This window comes from Erythrolamprus reginae, chromosome Z (genome assembly GCF_031021105.1).
Source record: "Erythrolamprus reginae isolate rEryReg1 chromosome Z, rEryReg1.hap1, whole genome shotgun sequence".
Classification (NCBI taxonomy): Eukaryota; Metazoa; Chordata; class Lepidosauria; order Squamata; family Dipsadidae; genus Erythrolamprus; species Erythrolamprus reginae.
Window position 1 is genome coordinate 125,090,810 of NC_091963.1, and position 18,258 is coordinate 125,109,067.

At 40.6% G+C, this 18,258-nt stretch overlaps 1 long non-coding RNA gene across 2 annotated transcripts; it reads left to right on the plus strand.

The window, feature by feature from the left end:
- Positions 1-207: 207 nt before the first annotated feature.
- LOC139153063 (uncharacterized) lies at positions 208-16,013 on the plus strand. Of its 2 annotated transcripts, none has more exons than XR_011556754.1 (7): positions 208-737; positions 2,462-2,563; positions 6,051-6,292; positions 7,176-7,285; positions 10,056-10,239; positions 13,341-13,426; positions 15,575-16,013. It is a non-coding gene; the product is annotated as an uncharacterized lncRNA (long non-coding RNA). The 2 variants fall into 2 exon arrangements; XR_011556755.1 differs by having other exon boundaries at positions 208-398.
- Positions 16,014-18,258: the final 2,245 nt, after the last annotated feature.

The following is an 18,258-nucleotide window of genomic DNA, read 5'->3' on the forward strand; positions in this document are numbered from 1 at the left end:
TGGAAAAATAGAGGAGGGAGGGGGAGCAGGCTACGGGGGCAGGGAGGGGCTACAGTGATCGAATAGATGCCAGTTCTGCGGAAGTGAACAGAGGGCTGAACTGTAAATTGTAGACAGCATACATTCTCTGGTTAGGGAGGGGGGAGTTGTAAAGCGGCGCAAGCGTAAAAAGAGGCGGAGAAAGCAAGAGGAGGAGATGGAGGCTGAGAGACGAGTGACGCCAAAGCTCCCGCAGGAAGCAAAAGGGGATTGTGCGCTTGCCAGCACCTGATGCTCGGGGTGGAGCTGTCCTTTAAAGGGGATTTCCAAGCAGCTCTTCTGTTTTCTCCACCCCAACGTCTGTTATCTCTTGAATGGAGTTTGGGGGGAGGGATCATGAATCTCTTTCTCACCCTTCGGTAAGAAAGTGGTGGCGCTAATTTGCCGCAGGCAGAACTGGGATTACCATGAATGTTTTGTGTACAACCACTGCACTTTTTAATTCGCTGACCCAATAATTTAGGAATATTGGCGAAAGGCCACCAGATTTCCTCTGTTACTTTTACCTCAAGGTATCTGTCTTCCCAAAAGTAATCTGAAACAACTCATCGTCCCTTATTTAACTCTTACTTGGTATCCTCAGATATGTTGGGTTTCAAGTGCATTCCTTAGGTCGCAATAACTATGTGGAACATTGACTTGAATAACCAGTAGAAAGAAGAATTAGAAAGAAGCAAAAAAACAATTATATTTCGAAGGTAAACTATAATTGCTATCAGTTTGATGGGAGAATTTCTACTACAGTTACTCCTTTAAATTATGCAGGATATTCCTTCTTTATGGTAATTGTGTAAAGAGGCATGTCCAACCCATGACAACTAATGGGACCCCACAGAATTGTCCTTTATAATATATATTATAATATATATTTTTAATAAATTTAAAAAATAATCAATTATACCGTAATATAAATAAGATTGTTACGTGATATAAAATTAGGTATTTTACCAATTTGATCTGGTGGTTAAGGGACCAGGCTAGTTTGTTAAGAGAATCATTGCAATTGTGAAATAAATCGATTCTGTCATTAAGCGAATCTAGCTCCCCGCATTGATTTTGCTTGGAAACTGATTTTAAAAGGTGGCATTCACATGACCCTGGAAATCTGCAGTCATTGTGTATATATGCCACTTGCTCTAATTTGGAACAGTTGCTAAATGAATGATTGTAAATTGAGGACTTTCTGTGCAACGTGCAATAAAATCTACATAGTATATTTTTGTAAAATGGATGTCTGTAGGAGCAATAAGTAGGGACATATAATGAAACATGCATAGTTTTGTTAGATGTTGGTCAGCAAATCTGAAAACTCAGGGATTGTAAATTAACATCCCAGCTCATGTGTCATCATTTTGGCATCACCATAATCTGCTATGGATGCTGTTATGTTAAAGTCAGTTGCATGCCAGAAGGAGATTATCAGAAGAGGCCATAAATCACATGTGTTTGTGTGGCCTCTGAAGTCTATTACAAAATACAGTATGCTAAGTCATCCAGACTACTGGTTCATTTCATGTATTTTTAAAATATTTCATTAAGTTCATGAAGGTTCAGCTCTACTTTTATAAATATTGGAAGACACTATTATATCCAGTATTGTATATTTATGGTTGTATTGGTTTGAATGGGGGCTTGGAAGACATATAAAAATCTTTGTTTTGAAAGAATTGCTGTGCCTATATTTGCATAGCTGAATTGGAATTTTTACTTAGGTAAGTGCAAAATATAATACGTACTACACTTAGGTAGGTGTAAAATACAGTCACACTATGACTTTCAGGCTTTTATCAATTTTGATTAAGTGTAATGGATTCCTGAGATAACAGTGCCATACTACCCTAATTGGCTGCCATTTTATCTGACATTTTTGGGAATTAAAAAAAACGATTGGAAATGTCAGAGCTTGGCACTGCAAGCCTGAGTAAAGTGCATTCATTTCTCAAATCTTGCATAGTGGTAGTTGAACTCCAGTGTATTTGAGATGTACAAATATGTTTCCAGGCCAGTCTGTACCAGTGATTTTTCTAGACAAAAATTACCATAAAATAAAGAGAAATAAAAATATTTTCCTTGATTCAAGATCTGTGTAATTAACTTTCTTTTGAGTAATTCCATGGTGTACAAATGCAATTGGCAACAAATTTATTTGCAGCTATTCAATATTTCAGTAAATCTATGTGCAGTTGTGTGTTTCTATATGCATAGATATGTGTGCATACATTCATTGATTGTAGATGTTTCATTGGCAAGATTTCATATAAATTTAAAGCTTGTTTACAACATGAAAAAAATCTGTACAAAACATCTATTTTATTTGGAAATAGTCAATTAATTGCATATAAAATAACAAGAATAACAAGAATATGTTTTGCATTTGTGGGCTTAGAGTGCTTATATTTCTACATATACTTTCCCCCCCTAGTTTTGATTGCAACAGGAATTGATCAACCAGCTTGTTTTCTGATGTCATGGACTAAGAAAGAGTGACAGATCCCAAATCATCTAGCCAGCTTTCATGGTTAAGGTGAGACCTGTTCTCAGTCTCTTCATTTCTAGCCTGATACCTTAACTACTAAACCAAACATGAAATAAAATCATATGCATTATTTTGTTTATATCAATTCATGAGTCTTGCTTATTTCTCTTTGTACTAAAATGTTTTTTATTAATGTGTATTAATTTCATCTAAATTTGGAATGAGTTTGTAGTTGTCCAAAATGTAGTTATGCTTGTATTACCAACTAGTTCCCTATAACTTCTCATGGAACCACCGTTGAAGTAAAGTCTAGAACCTACTGACATAGGATGTCAAAGCATCATAGGGAATCGGAACATAGTGATGAAATGGAACAGAGTCATTCTAACCATATTGCTCTGAACAGGGTTTCTGAACTACAAATTGAGATCTCACCTACAGCATAGTTTCTCAAGATAGTTTTAGATAAGCCATCACCTCTCAGCCATTGTTGCAGTACAAATAAAATGAAAAAAGTATTGTTGTGCCTATTGAAATATTGTATAGGTGTCTCAAAATTTGCTCAAAGCTAGATAAGTGTCTTGTTGTAACTAACACTGCTCACAAAAGTAGCAGTAAAGTATCTGTTATGAAAGATATTCATGTTCACCCACAAATAGGCTTAGTTGGTTCACCACATTATATGTCTGAGATTGACTTGGGTCAGAAATTTTATTTGTTTTGTCAAGTACATATTGGTAATATTTAAAGATATAACAATATTTATATACACGATACTAGTAAAAGAGAAACATTAGGACGGGACAGAAGGCATGCTATAATAGAAGACTATAATAGTGATGAAAAGGAGATTATTTAAGATGGAAAATATCCTAAGAGATGGAAAATATCCCAAGTGTCTTCGTGTCCCTTCCTAAGACAAGGAAGTCACCATTGCTAGCCTGCACAGAAAAAAAAGTATAGCTGCAGCTCACCTGTCTCCTGTCACAATCCCCAGCAGTGGTGAAAAGGAACTGGGGTCAAAGAGATGGAGTGGGATCAATCCTTGACTGATATGAATAAAGCAAGGTCATTGCCTGAAACATGTCTAAAGCTTCAGAAGAAGAGTGAAAAATGGGCAGATAGTGAGAGAATCACATGGCATTTCATACTCAAATGATATTGTGCAACTAATTGATAAACAAGGAGTACCGGTATATTCCTGAGCCAAGCTAGTGCCTGCCTCTAAAATATATGGAAATAAAGAAGGAAGAACAGTGGCGGATTAGGCAATGGTCAGATTTTATTTATTTATTTATTTATTTATTTATTTACTTACTTACTTACTTACTTACTTACTTACTTACTTACTTACTTACTTACTTATTTACTTACTTACTTATTTATTTATCAGATTTGTATGCCGCCCCTCTCCATAGACTCGGGGCGGCTAGCAACAATAATAAGACAATGTAAACAAATCTAATATTTAAATTAATTTAAAAACCCCAATTTAAGAAACCAATCATACATACAGACATGCATAAATTTTATAAGCCTAGGGGGAAGGGAAAGTCTCAATTCCCCCATGCCTGATGACAGAGGTGGGTTTTAAGGAGCTTACGAAAGGCAAGGAGGATGGGGGCAACTCAGATATCTGGGGGGAGTTGGTTCCAAAGGGTCGGGGCCGCCACAGAGAAGGCTCTTCCCGTGGGTCCCGCCAAACAACATTGTTTAGTTGACGGGACCCGGAGAAGGCCAACTCTGTGAGACCTCACTGGTCGCTGGGATTCGTGCGGCAGAAGGCGGTCGCGGAGATATTCTGGTCCGATGCCATGAAGGGCTTTGTAGATCATAAAGATATAGATGTAGATATGAGGCAGCTGAGCCATCAGAGGAATGGGACAATGGAGACATGTCAGAAGGGACCTTCCTTAGTTTCTTGAACTGTAAGTGCAAGACGGAGATGTACTTTCAAATTTGCTAATGTTGTTAATTGTAATTTTATAATAAAAGATAGAGGTAGTACGGATAGTCCTAAATCTACAACAATTCATTTAGTTATTTAGTTACTGCCCCAAGTCTTCGGAGAGGGAGGGCATACAAATCTAATAAACTTAAACTTATTATTCGATGTTATAATGGTACTGAAAAAGGTGGCGTATGACCATTTTTTCATACATGACCCTTGTAGCATCACTGTGGTGATGTGATCAAAATTTAGATGACCGTTGCAGTGTCCCAGGGTCATGTAATCACCTTATGTAACCACCTGAACAGCAACTTCAGTGGGGAAACTAGATTCACTTAATAATGGTGTTATTAACAACAGCAGTAATTCACTTAACAACTGTGGAAGGAATGGTTGTAAAAAAATGGCAAAATTCACTTATCAAATGTCTAATTTAGCAACAGAAATTCTGGGCTCAATTGTGGTCATAACCTGAGGACTACCTGTACTGCTTGGTGTGCTTCATATCTGGACTACCTTCAAAGAGCTAACATTGCCACAGAAGCAATGCTCTTTCCTATCTGCAGAAGAGGACAGTGGTGGGGATGGGATGGAATTCGAGGCTCAACAAGTTCTTGTAGATGAGAAGCCATTCCAGGATGCCATCTGTGCCAGGGTTTTCACGCAGGCCTGGGAGCTGTTCAGCCATGAGGTGGAGTGCGATGAGAAACACCCTTTTTGCTGCCAACCGTGTCTGGTGAGGGGGTGAGAATGGGTAGGAAGCATGTGGTGGGCTGAAACTGTAATCTTCCCGGAGCTATAGATATTGGAGTGCCAGGAAATGAAGGGTATACATTACAAGGAACACAAAGCAAACTATTGTTTCCTTGACGAGCCTCTAGAATGAGTTAAAAATTAAACCACTGCTTTGAAACAGAGCTTTGCACAGCTGGGAAGGATCAAGGATATTGCTCCATGCTTCCCACTTAAATCCAGTTATTTAAAAAAAATAGTTTCAAAGCAAGGAGCTTTTTTAGTGACTTTTGACAGTATACAGAATATGTTTGGATATACTGAACAAGGAGTGGGTGAGCAAGCTAGTTCTAAAACATCAGCTGCCCCCCTCCTACAAATAAATGCCAATCCCTTGGAGTCTTTTCCCTCATCCTACTCATTCTTGGAAGCAGCTACTCAACTTCCCCCTTTGCAGCTGCATTCAAGGCTGCCTGACTACATCCTTTAGCTGCTAGACAATGAAGTGTAGTGTATTCAGTACAAAAAGGGGAAACTGAAAGGATGCAGGGAAAAAAGTTGTAAAATGTCCTACCTATAAATTTTCCCATAGCTGTCCGCCTACACTCACTTGCACATACAGACTCATTCATTCGTTTTTGTGGCTGTTCAGTCTTTCAGCATCCTTTCCCCCATTTTCTTTAATAACTGGTAGCCACCAGCCACCCAAAAGCCATCAGCATTCCTTGAGTAAGCAAAGATCTTTTGTTCTTAAATGAAGAGCAAGCCCCCTGTAAATTTGCACAGTTGGATAAGTGAAAGAAGCTGCTGGTAATTTGTACAAATAAGCCACTGTTTTTCTCTGTCCTACAGGTGATCTCTGGAGCTTGTTCAGTGGCCTGCTGATGGGTTGATTTCTGTCCTGCTTCCCTCTCCCACTTCAGCCTTCACTTAAATCCCATTCTGATTTTAAGAGCCACTCCATTGTGCACCACTGTGAGCTTTGTAGAAAGCATTTCAAGCACGCATCCAATCAAATCAAACATTGCCATATCTACTTGGAGCAGTGGGTGCATCAATATTGCAGTGGCAGGAGTTCCCCCCTCCTGCAAGAGGTAATGTTATGATGCCAGATCCCACACTGTTGACATTTGTGGCAAGCACTGTGTCTACAGACATAGCCTTTGTATCTAAACAGTTGCACCTGTGGTGAACGCTTATTTTCCTGGGTCCTTTATGGTAAGCTTTCAAGCAATCCAGTGCCATGGCTTCTCACAAACAGATTCACATAGGACAGGGGTGTCAAACTCCAGGCCAGCAGGGTGAATATGGCCCACAGGAGGCTTAGATCTGGCTTACGAGACTGCCCTGGAAACAGCAGCCTGGCCCATAGTGACCCTGCCAAGCTCTGTTTTTGCTGACAGAGGGTTAGCCAAACAAACTAAAAACAAAAGTATGCAAGAAGAGACAGGAACGGAGAAAGGGAAAGGGGAAAGAAAAAGAAGGAAAGATAGAAAGAAAACAAGGAAGGAAAAGTAAGAAAAAGGGGAGGAAGAAGAAAGAATGAAGAGGGAAGGATAAAAAAAGGAAGGAAGGATATACACATCACAGTATATGCACTGTGATAGATTGAGAATTCCACTTGACTTCCATTGGCACAGACTGCAAATGATGCTCCAGCATTATGGTTAGTCAATGTTTCTCCTGTGTTAGTCTGGGTCCTTAGGAAATTGTTGTTGAAAATTAAGCTATGTGAACAACAAATATATAATATTCAGAATAGACTGCTTTGAAAAACTTACTAGATTTGTTTTTCTTCTTACTGCTAAGTTTCCAGCATACAGATATGATTGCTTATTCCTGCTAAGTCAAAATATGGACATTCAAGCATGCAGTTGATCAAGGAATTTGTTAATTATAATGCAGAACTGAAGCGCTATACTCCTGGCATGCTAAAAACAGTGTTTCAATGCAATGTATTTTTTCCTTTCTCTTCAGTTGGGTCCATTGTATTTGGTTTTCCTACTCTTCTGTCAAGTCCAATTCTCAAGACAAGTTTCTGCAGTTTTCTTGACAAGATTTTTCAGAGATTGACCAAGGTCACCCAGGTAGCTTTCTGCCAAATGCCTTAATTACTAATTATGTCCATTTTATTTTTAAAAGTAATGTATTTGCACTGTCAGCTCTATTGATTATTGATTACTTAAATTGAGTATTGATTCCTCTTAAATAACCTAGGGGGAAATGCATTTGATGGTTTTATATAAAAGTATGAATAAATATCCTATCCAGCAGAGAAATATAAACCTGTGTGTGTGTGTGTGAACATTGTTAAAATTCTGATCTTTCCTTGCTATTATTGAATAAGAAATAGTTTTTGTGGCACTAGAGCAGGAAGATTAGCAAAATGCTAGGAACATCTTTTGTGTTCAAGAAGCCCAATTGAAAACATATCCTCTAATTGTAAGGATGTGTTTTATGCTGTAAGTGCATTTCATTGTTTCTAGAATGCAATAATGTCTGTGACCTTTGCTGCCTATGAGTAGCCATTTTGTGAACAAAGAGATCAGAAGATTCAAGTCCTAAGACCATCAGGTGGAACCAGTCTAGCCATTACATCTCCCCAAATAAGCTTCCAGTTATGCTAATTATATGTAGTGGAACTACATATTTAAATTGAAATAAGCACTTTTCAGGAACTTACAGCAGTTTGCACATATTAGTTTGGGTTTTGATATAATGATCAGGGAAACATGCAACAGCAAGTCCTAGCATTTTGAACTCTCGTGTATATAACAAAAAGGATCTTAAACATGGTATCTGGGGTAAACCAAAGAAAAGACATTTCATTTGGTGTTTAATACTTCTGCCCCTTCTAGCTTGGATAATAGATCCTAACTTGGATAATAGATCCTATCCTGAATGCTGAAAAGGGAAGAACTGCCCTTCCATGTTGTCATCATTGCAATGAATATCTCTAGGCCCCATAAATTGTCTCAGAAAATTAAAATGATTAAAATGAAATCAGAATCATTCAGAAAGGTGCTGTCACCCTTCTAGGACTGAACTAATTGTTACCTATGGACATATGGAGTAAATTTTCATAGATGCCACTGATTGGCCAATAAAGCAAGGGCAGAAATAAACTGCTGTCATTGGCTGGCTGGTTTCAGGGAAGCACTTAAAAATGGCTTTCCTGCAGCTTGCCGGCAGCCCATATTCTAGCTAATAGACAAAGGTGCTGAACTGTTTCTGAGCCTGGCCTCTTCATTTACGTGCAAATCTAACACTGGCGACAAGGGTTGTTGAAGAAGATTACAGGACAAAAGCGCCTCGTGACATCTGTGGCCATCTTGGAAGTAAGTATTGACCTGCCCTGCCAAACTAGATGACACAAACATCGCCAACTCCAGCCTTCTTCAATCTGAAGATGGAAGAATGGTGAACCTATATGTCTTGTTTTTACATGTTCCTGAGGCAAACAACTTGCAGGATCTACCGGACAATAGGAAGGGGGCTGTCCTCCTCACCTATTACAGGCCACAAGCATACAAGATGGCACAGACCCTGGTGGCACCAATGGACATCAAGTCCATCTCTTGGACAACCCTACAAACCAAGCTACAAGAACACTACAAGCCTTTGGACCCTCCGATGGTCAGCAGAAATGTGTTTTACCATAAGCGCCAACTCAAAGGTGAATCCATCAATTACTTTGAAGCTAAACTCTGGAAAATTGTATCCCAGTGTGAGTTCATAAATCCAGAGGAGATGATGAAGGATTATTTTAGGTACGAGGGACCTCAACCTGCAGAATAAATTGCTGATCCAGAGGGGAGCAACGTTTAAAAGATGTGGCCGAAGAAGCAAGAGCTGCCAAATCATCAGAAAACTCTGCAGCCAACATCTGAAGAACCAGAGGAATCCATTGTACTCATTGCCAGACCGATTAGATGACCGAGATCCCATATGTAGAGGAGGAATCAGAGGAGAATAATCACATGCACCACATTCAACAAGGATGATGAGTGAGCCCCAGAGCCCCCAGACATATCAAGGGGGTCATATAAGGGCAGCCTGCAAATTCGGAAGCCATTTGCTGCCACTGCCAAAAGCGGGCCACATAATAGAGGATTGCAGAGCCACGCAACCATCCCTATACCAGCTTGCCCAATTCCAGCCCAGACCACTCATGGGACTAGGGAGACAAAGTCAGAACCATCCCACTGTGGGCCACTCTGACTCTGGGCAAGGAGAGAAATTTCATATCACCATGATCATTGAAGGACTCCCATGCGACATGGAGCTAGACATCAGCTCCATATTCACCATTATGGCCTGGGAACACTGAAGCAGTTTATGCCAACTATCACAAGGCAACAACTGAAACTCCAAAACATTTGCCTAAATGATTTCCAGGGAAATCCAATTTGATGCTCGGCTGAGCTGAAATTCCAATTAGCTTAAGGACTTCAGAGGGAAACTACCCTTTTGCCACCGTATAGAGACTATTGTCCTCAAACAGCAGTACATGGAGAACCATGCAGTACAAGGAGACCCTCCCCTATTGTTAATATGTGTTGCTTAATCTTTTGGAATGGGAGTGGTCCTAAGCCACAAAGTGCCCAATGGCTCAGAAACTTCCATTGCCTTTTACTCCAAGACCCTGCCTCCAGCAGAGCACAATTACAGTCAGCTGGATAAGGAATCCCCTTGCAGCAATGGCTGGCATCAAGTGCTTCCACAAGTACATCTACAAACAAAAAATTGAATTAATTACAACCACAAACCTCTATTGGGACCACTGGCAGGCAATCAGCAAATGCCTCAGTAGATGTCACCCTACCCCCCAACCCACTGGTCCATTTTCCTCTCCAGGTACAGCTACAAGCTCACCCACAGACCAGAAAAGAGCATTGGACATACAGATGTTCTCAACCATTGACCAGCACCCAAATTTGTGGAGGACCCTGCACCTGTAGCTGAGATCCTCCTCTTCAACATGGAGCAAGCCAGCTCCGTCAGATCAATGTACATTGCAGAATACAAAGTGAAAGACAAGGTACTCTCTAAAGTTTTGAACTGTGTGTTGAGGGGATGGCCACAAGAGGATGAAGGGGAAGAATGCAAAATGTTTAAGACCACATAGACTGAGGGCTGTTTGTTATGGGGAGAGTGAGTTGTTATTCCCCCCAAGTCTGCAAAAAAGGGTACTAAGAACTCTCCATTTAGGTCACCCAGGGATAGTGCACATGAAGGCATTAGCAAGGAGCTACCTGTGTTAGCCAAAATTAGATCAGGACATATGGGAATGGGTGGCAATTTGCCTTCCATGCCAGGAACCAGACCCATTCCACTAAGAGCCATGCTGTTAGAGTGGGGGACCCTAAAGAGCCTGTGGTCCAGAATCCATATAGACTTTGCAGGGCCTAAGGTGGGAGAAATTGTCCTCATAGTGATGGACCCCTATTCAAAATGTCTGTAGGTGATCTACATGGCGTCATCAACAATAGAAGCTACCATCTGAGTGCTAAGAAAGCTGTTCATGACTCATGGATTACCAGAAATCCTAGTGTCATACTGGGATCGGTGTTGGGGCTCAGGACCCTGAACAGCGCTCCAATCTGGGGTAGCTGGATGAATTTTATATGAGATTCATGTTAGTATCAAAGTTCCAAATATTTTCCAAAAATTAAATCGTAGTCCGAGGCATGGTCGTCCTCAAAGTTCATTTATTAACAGAGCCATGGTAGCACATCTTGGAGAAACCCAAATCTGATGTCCCATTGGTTTCTCCACCCAGTTTAAAGTTCATCCCCTGTTCCCACACCCACAAGTTCATCACATGGTCCATTCTGGTTCTACCAATGTGTCCAGTCCTCCCATTAACTTCTGGGCAGGTGCTGAACAAAGGATGACCTTGAGTATCTGGAATAAATTTGTTATGGCTAGGTCTCTAACCCTCAACCTTGGTTTAAGACATGTCCTCATCTCACCATTTAGCCCGACTAGCAATAGCCAAGTAGAACAAATGGTGAGGATGACCAAAGAGACATTGCTTAGAATGGGCCTGGCTCTTTCAACAACTTTTTTTTGCGTGTCTGGACAACGGCAGCTGCATACTTGAGGGCATGCAGGACAAGAGGCGTGCCTGCTCTTTTGACAATTTATTAAATCAAAGGCATCTTTCTAAAAGACTCTTACATGTGCTGCAGAAGAAAGCCACCCAATCCTGGAAATAGTCTTGGCTTTTCTGTAGGAATTGATAGCAGGTGCTCCATAAGTGCCACTAGATGCACCAAAGCTCTCTTTTTCCTGCTGAATTTAAAGCACTGTCCAGCACTGCTTTGTCTGGTTTGTGAAGGAACAATCCCCCTCAGCAATGATTGCAATGATATGAGGGCCTGTCATCCACTCATAAATTGGAATATTTGCTTGAAAAATCTAGAATACGATCAGGCGGTGGTTCCTACTTACCGCTGATACTGGTGCACTCCGGTGACCGGCATGTGTTCGTGTCCGAGTGAGATTTTGCTCTGAGCATGTGCAGGAAGCAAAATCTCGCGAGAGGACGCATACTCGAGATTTTGGCAATTTTTTTCGTTCACCTCATGCATGGAAGCAAAAATTGATGAAATCTCTCAAGTATATGCGTCCCCTGCACATGCATAGATGCAAAACCTCACTCAGATGTGCACCTGCACCTACCGGACACCCAGAGCAGTGTGCGCAGCTTCACTTTCACTACCGGAGCTATGGTGTGGCCCATACTAGTAGCAACCCGCCACTGAATATGATCTTATTTGAAGATAATCCATAGCTTTTTTCTTTCTTGTGATTCCATTATATTAGATTTCAACTTCCATAATTCCCAATTACTGTAACCAAAGTCTCATAAAAGTTGACACTCCACTTATCTGAAAAGGATTCTGTTGGGAAAGATTAATTTATTATTGGACATGGATAAGAGTTTATTATAATTAGAAAATACAGACTAACTAGAAGCTACAGCAATGTCTGACCAAAAGGGAAGAAAAGAGAGAGGGAGTTTAAGTCTACATCTCACCTGTTTGTTTGTTTGTTTGTTTGTGTGTGTTTTGTATGTGTGCCGATTATAAGAGCAAACCATCAGGTTATTGGATAGATTACTCATTGCTCTAAACTTTAGTTGATAGGATAAGCTATAATGGCCACCTTACATCTTATACCAAGATTAAAAAAGATAATGATTACAAGTAGGTCTTGACTTACAACCATAAATGAACCCAAAATTTAAGTTGCTCAACAAGCAGTTATTAAGTGACTTCTGCCCCATTTTATGATTTTTTTTAACCACAGCCATTAAGTGAATCATGAAGTAATTAAATCATCTGGCTTTCCCCCTTGACTTTGCTTGTCAGAAGCTTGTTGGGAAGCTTACAAATTGTGACCACATGACTACAGAATAATGCAACAGTCATATATACAGTATATGTCAGATGCCAAGTGCTCCATTTTGATAATATGCTGAAACAGTTGTTCAGTGTGAAAACCAATTATAAATCACTATGCTATTGTAACTTCAGTCACTAAATGAATAGTGGTAAGTCGACTAGTGTGACTTATTGTATACTAAAACGGTATTCACACGGAACCACCACAATTATACTGCAGTACTGCAGGCTACTTCTGCTGACTGCCAACTATCAGCAGTTTGGGAGCTCGAATCTCACTGGTTCAGGGTTGACTCAGTCTTCCATCCTTCTGAGGTTGGTAAAATGAGGAACTAGATTGTTGGAGACAATATGCTGACTGTGTAAACTGCTTAAGAGAGGGCTGTAAAAGCAGTAGTATATAAGTGCTGTTGCCATTGAGCTGAAATTATTTTATTTCTTAACTTGCATGGCTGGGGATCAGAGGTGGGTTCTTCCTGGTTCGGACTGGATCACCCAAACTGGTAGTGACCCACTGGTGATGTCACAATGAAGTCAGGGATACGGTTTAGTCAGTGCTGGTTTGGGGGCGCCATCTTTTTTTAAATTTTTTTGTGATTTTTTTTTTACTATTTGGAAGTTTTTTCCTCTACTGCTGCTTGAAAGAGGGCCCTCCCACCTGCCCCAGGTTTATATTTACCTTTATTCCTTCACCGGAACAAAGCTGACCAGTTCCTCTGATGTGTTTCAGGCTGATTATAGCAACTGATCATGCACAGAAGCAGAATTGCACGAGGGGATGCCCACCAAACATCGTGATGCAAACTGGTGGCGAAGGTAAGTGGAACTTACCTCTGCTCAGGATGTATCTGTGTTCCAGTCACAGATGAGACACATGCAGGGTTTTTCCTCTAGAGGGCATGGAGATTAAGCTCTTAAGCATTAAATTTATTTCCCTTTTTTTTTTGCCATCTGCAGAGCATTGTCTGGCAATAATAACTGTCTGCTTATTGGAGAGTGGAGGAGGAACAGACAATAAGGGGGAGTAGGGTCTGGATAGAGCGATATCAATTAAAACATGAGGAAATTAACCTCAGATGGTTACAATTCCAAATATTTTCTATTCCACTCTAGCTAAGAAAGTTCACAACAACCTGCAAAGACTAAAAACTGAGCAAACCCTCCCTTAAGGTGTTTACCTTAAACCAGTTATTTCTCAACCAGAGCAGCTTTAAGGTAGATTTCAATTCCCAGAATTCCCCAGCACTCTGTGGCATCCTGGGAGTTGAAGTCTATCCATCTTAAGGTTGCTGAGGTTATGATACCACTACCCTAGTCCACGAAAGAAACAACTTTGGTTATACCAATGTTAAAATAGAATTATCTCCATATTCCAGCAACAGCCTCAAAGTTTATACAAATCTATCCAGTTTTATCCTCAATTATTTTGAAGGGAACTGGTGCTGACTTGATACAGAAGCAATAAAGACAGGATAGGGATTGGCAGTGGCTGTAGAAAATTTCATGCCAGTATAATTTTTCTGTCAACTGAAGGATGGGTGGAGAGCATTTCCACTGAGCCGTGGAAAAGGTCTTTGTTGTGTTGAATGAGCCCATTGGAATGTGTTCTAATGAAAGCCCTGAACGTGTATTGTGTTTAGTACATCAAGATATTAGGAGCATGTGAGGAAGTAACATCGAAAGAAATGTTTATGGAAAAAAAAACATGACAGGTCATTCAAAATAACATTTTCCAACAAAGTGGCAGCCATCAATGATTTTAACTATATAACTACAGCAGTCTAATTTTACAACACTACAATATTTCTGAAGGAAATTTGATCCTTGATATTTCAAGCCCAGCCCTATAGATGGTGATCTTCTTTTCATGAACAAAACAAAAATGTCCTATTTTCCAAGAGTTAAGTGGAAGTATTTTTACCCTCAAGGAAAATGTTTTAGCACAAGAAGCTTTTGTTTTTGTTTCCTTTATGAACGTGAGTGTAAAGTCCCAAAGGCAAAAAGTTTTTCAGCTAAGTTGGAAATACTTTCTTAAAACTTACTCATTGGAGGACAACCATAAAGTTATTGCTCTCAGACAATCCTGGTGCCTTTTGGAAATCCCCCCTTCCCAATTAGAAGAAGGATAAGTCTGATATGTAATATGCAAGAAGATAAATCATATGCCTCTCATATTTATGGCATATATTTACAATTACACATTTCTTTAAATGGTCCTAGAAACTATTAGGATGCTGCTTCTATTAGTTTTTGCATTTTTGGGAGGATGAGACTGCTTTTAAAGACTAACCCTCTACATTTTTTTGTTATCATCATGGAGTCTATTAATTGTGGGTAGTTTACAAACCAAGAAAGGGGCCATTGGTTTTTACCTGATACACCCTTTTTCTGAGAATTGAAGGAAGAGTCCAAGATGGGTTGTTTTAGCCTCATAGTTCTATGGACTAGGTTGATTTTTCCGAGAATCTGCCTTCTGGGTGACGTTCCTCAGTCATTACAAGAAGTCCAAAGCGAATGGCTCAAACTCTCAGTAGAATTCATGAACCGTGGCCAGACAAATCCTGAAAAACCTGCAGAAGTACAAAACGCCACTGCCCACCCCCCTCCCAGCAGCTGGAAAAACTGGACCCAAGGGTGGGACTGGACTCTTCCTTTGATTCTCGGGAAAAGGGTACATCAGGTAACCAATGCCCCTTTTCCCTCACATCGAAGGAAGAGTCCAGGATGGGACATAACAAAGGTAAGGAGTCCAATAGGGCAGGCATTATTCACAGATCCTTGGATCCTCCAACACCCATTGCAGCACCCAGTGGCTAAATACTGTGTCAGAAGAGGCAAACAAATCAATCCAGTAGTTACTGATGAATGTCCATGTAGTCACCTGGCAGCTGTCTTCAATTGTAGCTTGAGTAGCCAATAACCTATTCTATTCTATTCTATTCTATTCTATTCTATTCTGAGTAGTTCAGGCAACAGTGGTAACTGCATTCCTGACTGAGTATGCTGTCACAACCTGAACCTTGGGAAGAGACTGCAATTCATACATCTTAGTGATGCAGGCTTGAAGCCACCTACCAAGAGTGGAAGACAAAATCTTATGGCCAATCGACAATGGGCGAAAAGATACAAACAAGGCCTCTGTCTTCCTTAGGGGGGGACGGTAGATGTGAAAAGCCCTTTGCATATCCAGAATATATCACCAGATCTCCAACTTGTGGTGTGGCTCTGGACAGAAGTTAGGTAAAACCAACTACTGGGCTTGATGGAAAATGGAGTTGTGACTGATGTAGTAAGCTCTGTTTGTTTTATGATAGTTTAATGTATTTGTATGTCTAATATGTAAGACAAAGATAGACTTGTAATATTATTATTGTATTAAGAGATATTGACTGATTTGAATGTGAATGACCAAACTATTTAACTTGATTGTACTATTTTTAAAGTAAACACTATTTTATACACTTTAATGTATCTGTCTTGTATGACTAAATAATTACTCATATTTCCTGGAATCCCACGTTTTCCTCTGTAATGCACAAGGGTTCTTCACACTTCTTAGCACTGGTTGTAGGCCCAGTGAGGTATTCCCAATGAGGTATTGCCAGTGAAATATTGATAGTGAGTAATGAGAATATTCAGTTTGTATAATCAGACAATTAAAGCTGTATTTGTTCAATTAATAATGGCACAACTACAGTCAACAATATATTATTCCAGATATCATTGGTCCTAAGAAACCTAGTTAAGGTGAAGCCTGTTATATACTTAGCATAGTTGATCATTATTCCAGATTTGGTTTCTGTTATCTGATGAAATCTAAAGCAGAAATGTACCAACTTTTTTCCAATTGGTTAAGATTTATGGAAAGGAAAATGAATAAGAAATTTATAAGTGTTGTTACTGATAATGGTTCAGAGTTTACTAATAATATGTTTGTAACCAAGTTGCAAAGAGCTGGAATAAAACATAGGTGTTCTACTCTTTATAGACCTCTACATAATGCTTATATTGAGAGGAGAGATCTTCTCTCAACATAAGGTCCCTCCTGTGAGGGAAAATATACGTATTTAAGAAATCATGAAAAAACAAAACAGCTTAGCAGCGTGTACGGGAAAAAATTGAAGATACAATTCTATCTCCTCCATTGACCAAAAAGTACATTTTATTAAATTTAGTAGCATTTCTGGGAAGAAATCCACAAGTTGTTCTTGAAGCCCTTGAGTTATTGTCTGTATTTACAAAAATGCAAACTTAAGTAGGAGCCAACAAATGTCATATCTATCTGTAGCAGACAATTCCCTACTGAGCTACATCTGGATGCAGCTAAAAACATTCAACTCTCCTGATCTTATTCTGTCTCCAGTACCTGTTTGTTTTGTCTTCATTTTGGGAAATTGGGAAATTGTAAATTGTTGAATAGAGGGGTTGCTGCTTCCCTTCTGATAAGTCTCTTAGTATAGCAGTTTCTCCCTCTTTTGTCCCAGGAAAATACATTTTATACAGGTAAGTGAATAAACACATACATAAGCATATCGTATGTATGTATGTATGTATGTATGTATGTATGTATGTATGTATGTATGTATGTATGCATGCATGCATGTATGCATGCAGGGGTGGGCTGCAATGGGAGATGATGATGCTCCCGCTTCGCCCACTTGCCAGAGTCTCCCCAATGAGCTGCTCTCCTTCCTGTAGGATTTCTTCCACTGGCGGATCCTAGCCGGGATGCGGTCCTGCCGCCATGCAGGAACCCAGCCCCGTGGCTGTCAGCAAAGGCAAAAGTACTCTGTTTAGTCCTGTGGGGGAGCTGCCAGAAGGCAGAAATATGGGACTAAACTGTGCACCTCTGCCTTTTCTGGCAGCCACGGGGCTGGGTCCTGCGCAGTGGCAGGGTTGGTCCATCCTGGCCAGGAGCTTCTCTTCCCTTTAGGAAGGGAAGGATTTCTTCCTGCTGGCAGCTCCTGGCCAGGATGGACCACTGCCACCACCGGCACGCAGGACTCAGCCCCATGGTTGCTGGCAAAGGCAAAGGCACTCCATTTAATCCCATATTTCTTCCTTCTGGCAGCTACCCCGTGGGACTAAATGGAGCGCCTTTGCCAGTAGCCACAGGGCTGGGTTCCTGCGCGGCGGTGGTCCATCCCGGCCGGGAGCTATCAATGGGAAGAAATCCTGCAGGAAGGAAAGGTGATACCTACACTCTGCGAGCTGCACTGGCTTCCTATTAGTCTTTGGACACAATTCAAGGTATTGGTTATTACCTATAAATGGCTCAGGGCCAGACTATTTATGAGACTGCCACTTGCCGCATGCCTCTCAGAGACCAATAAGAGCACACAGAGTTGGACTCCTCCAGGTCCCGTTGACTAAGCAATGCAAGTTGGGGGGACTGCAAGGGAAAGCCTTCTCTGTTGCCGCCCCAGCTCTATGATATTAACTCCCTCCCCCCGATGTCCGTAGTGCTCCCACTCTACTGGCCTTCTATAGGCTATGAAGACCTGGCTTTGCCGGCAGGCCTGGGGGACATAAACTAACAATCATCATGGCCAAATCGTATGAATGGAATGTACCCATGTTGTCGTGACTGTTCTATCATGGGTTTTTTAAAGAGGGTTTTATTGTTTTAGATTTTATATTTGACTTCT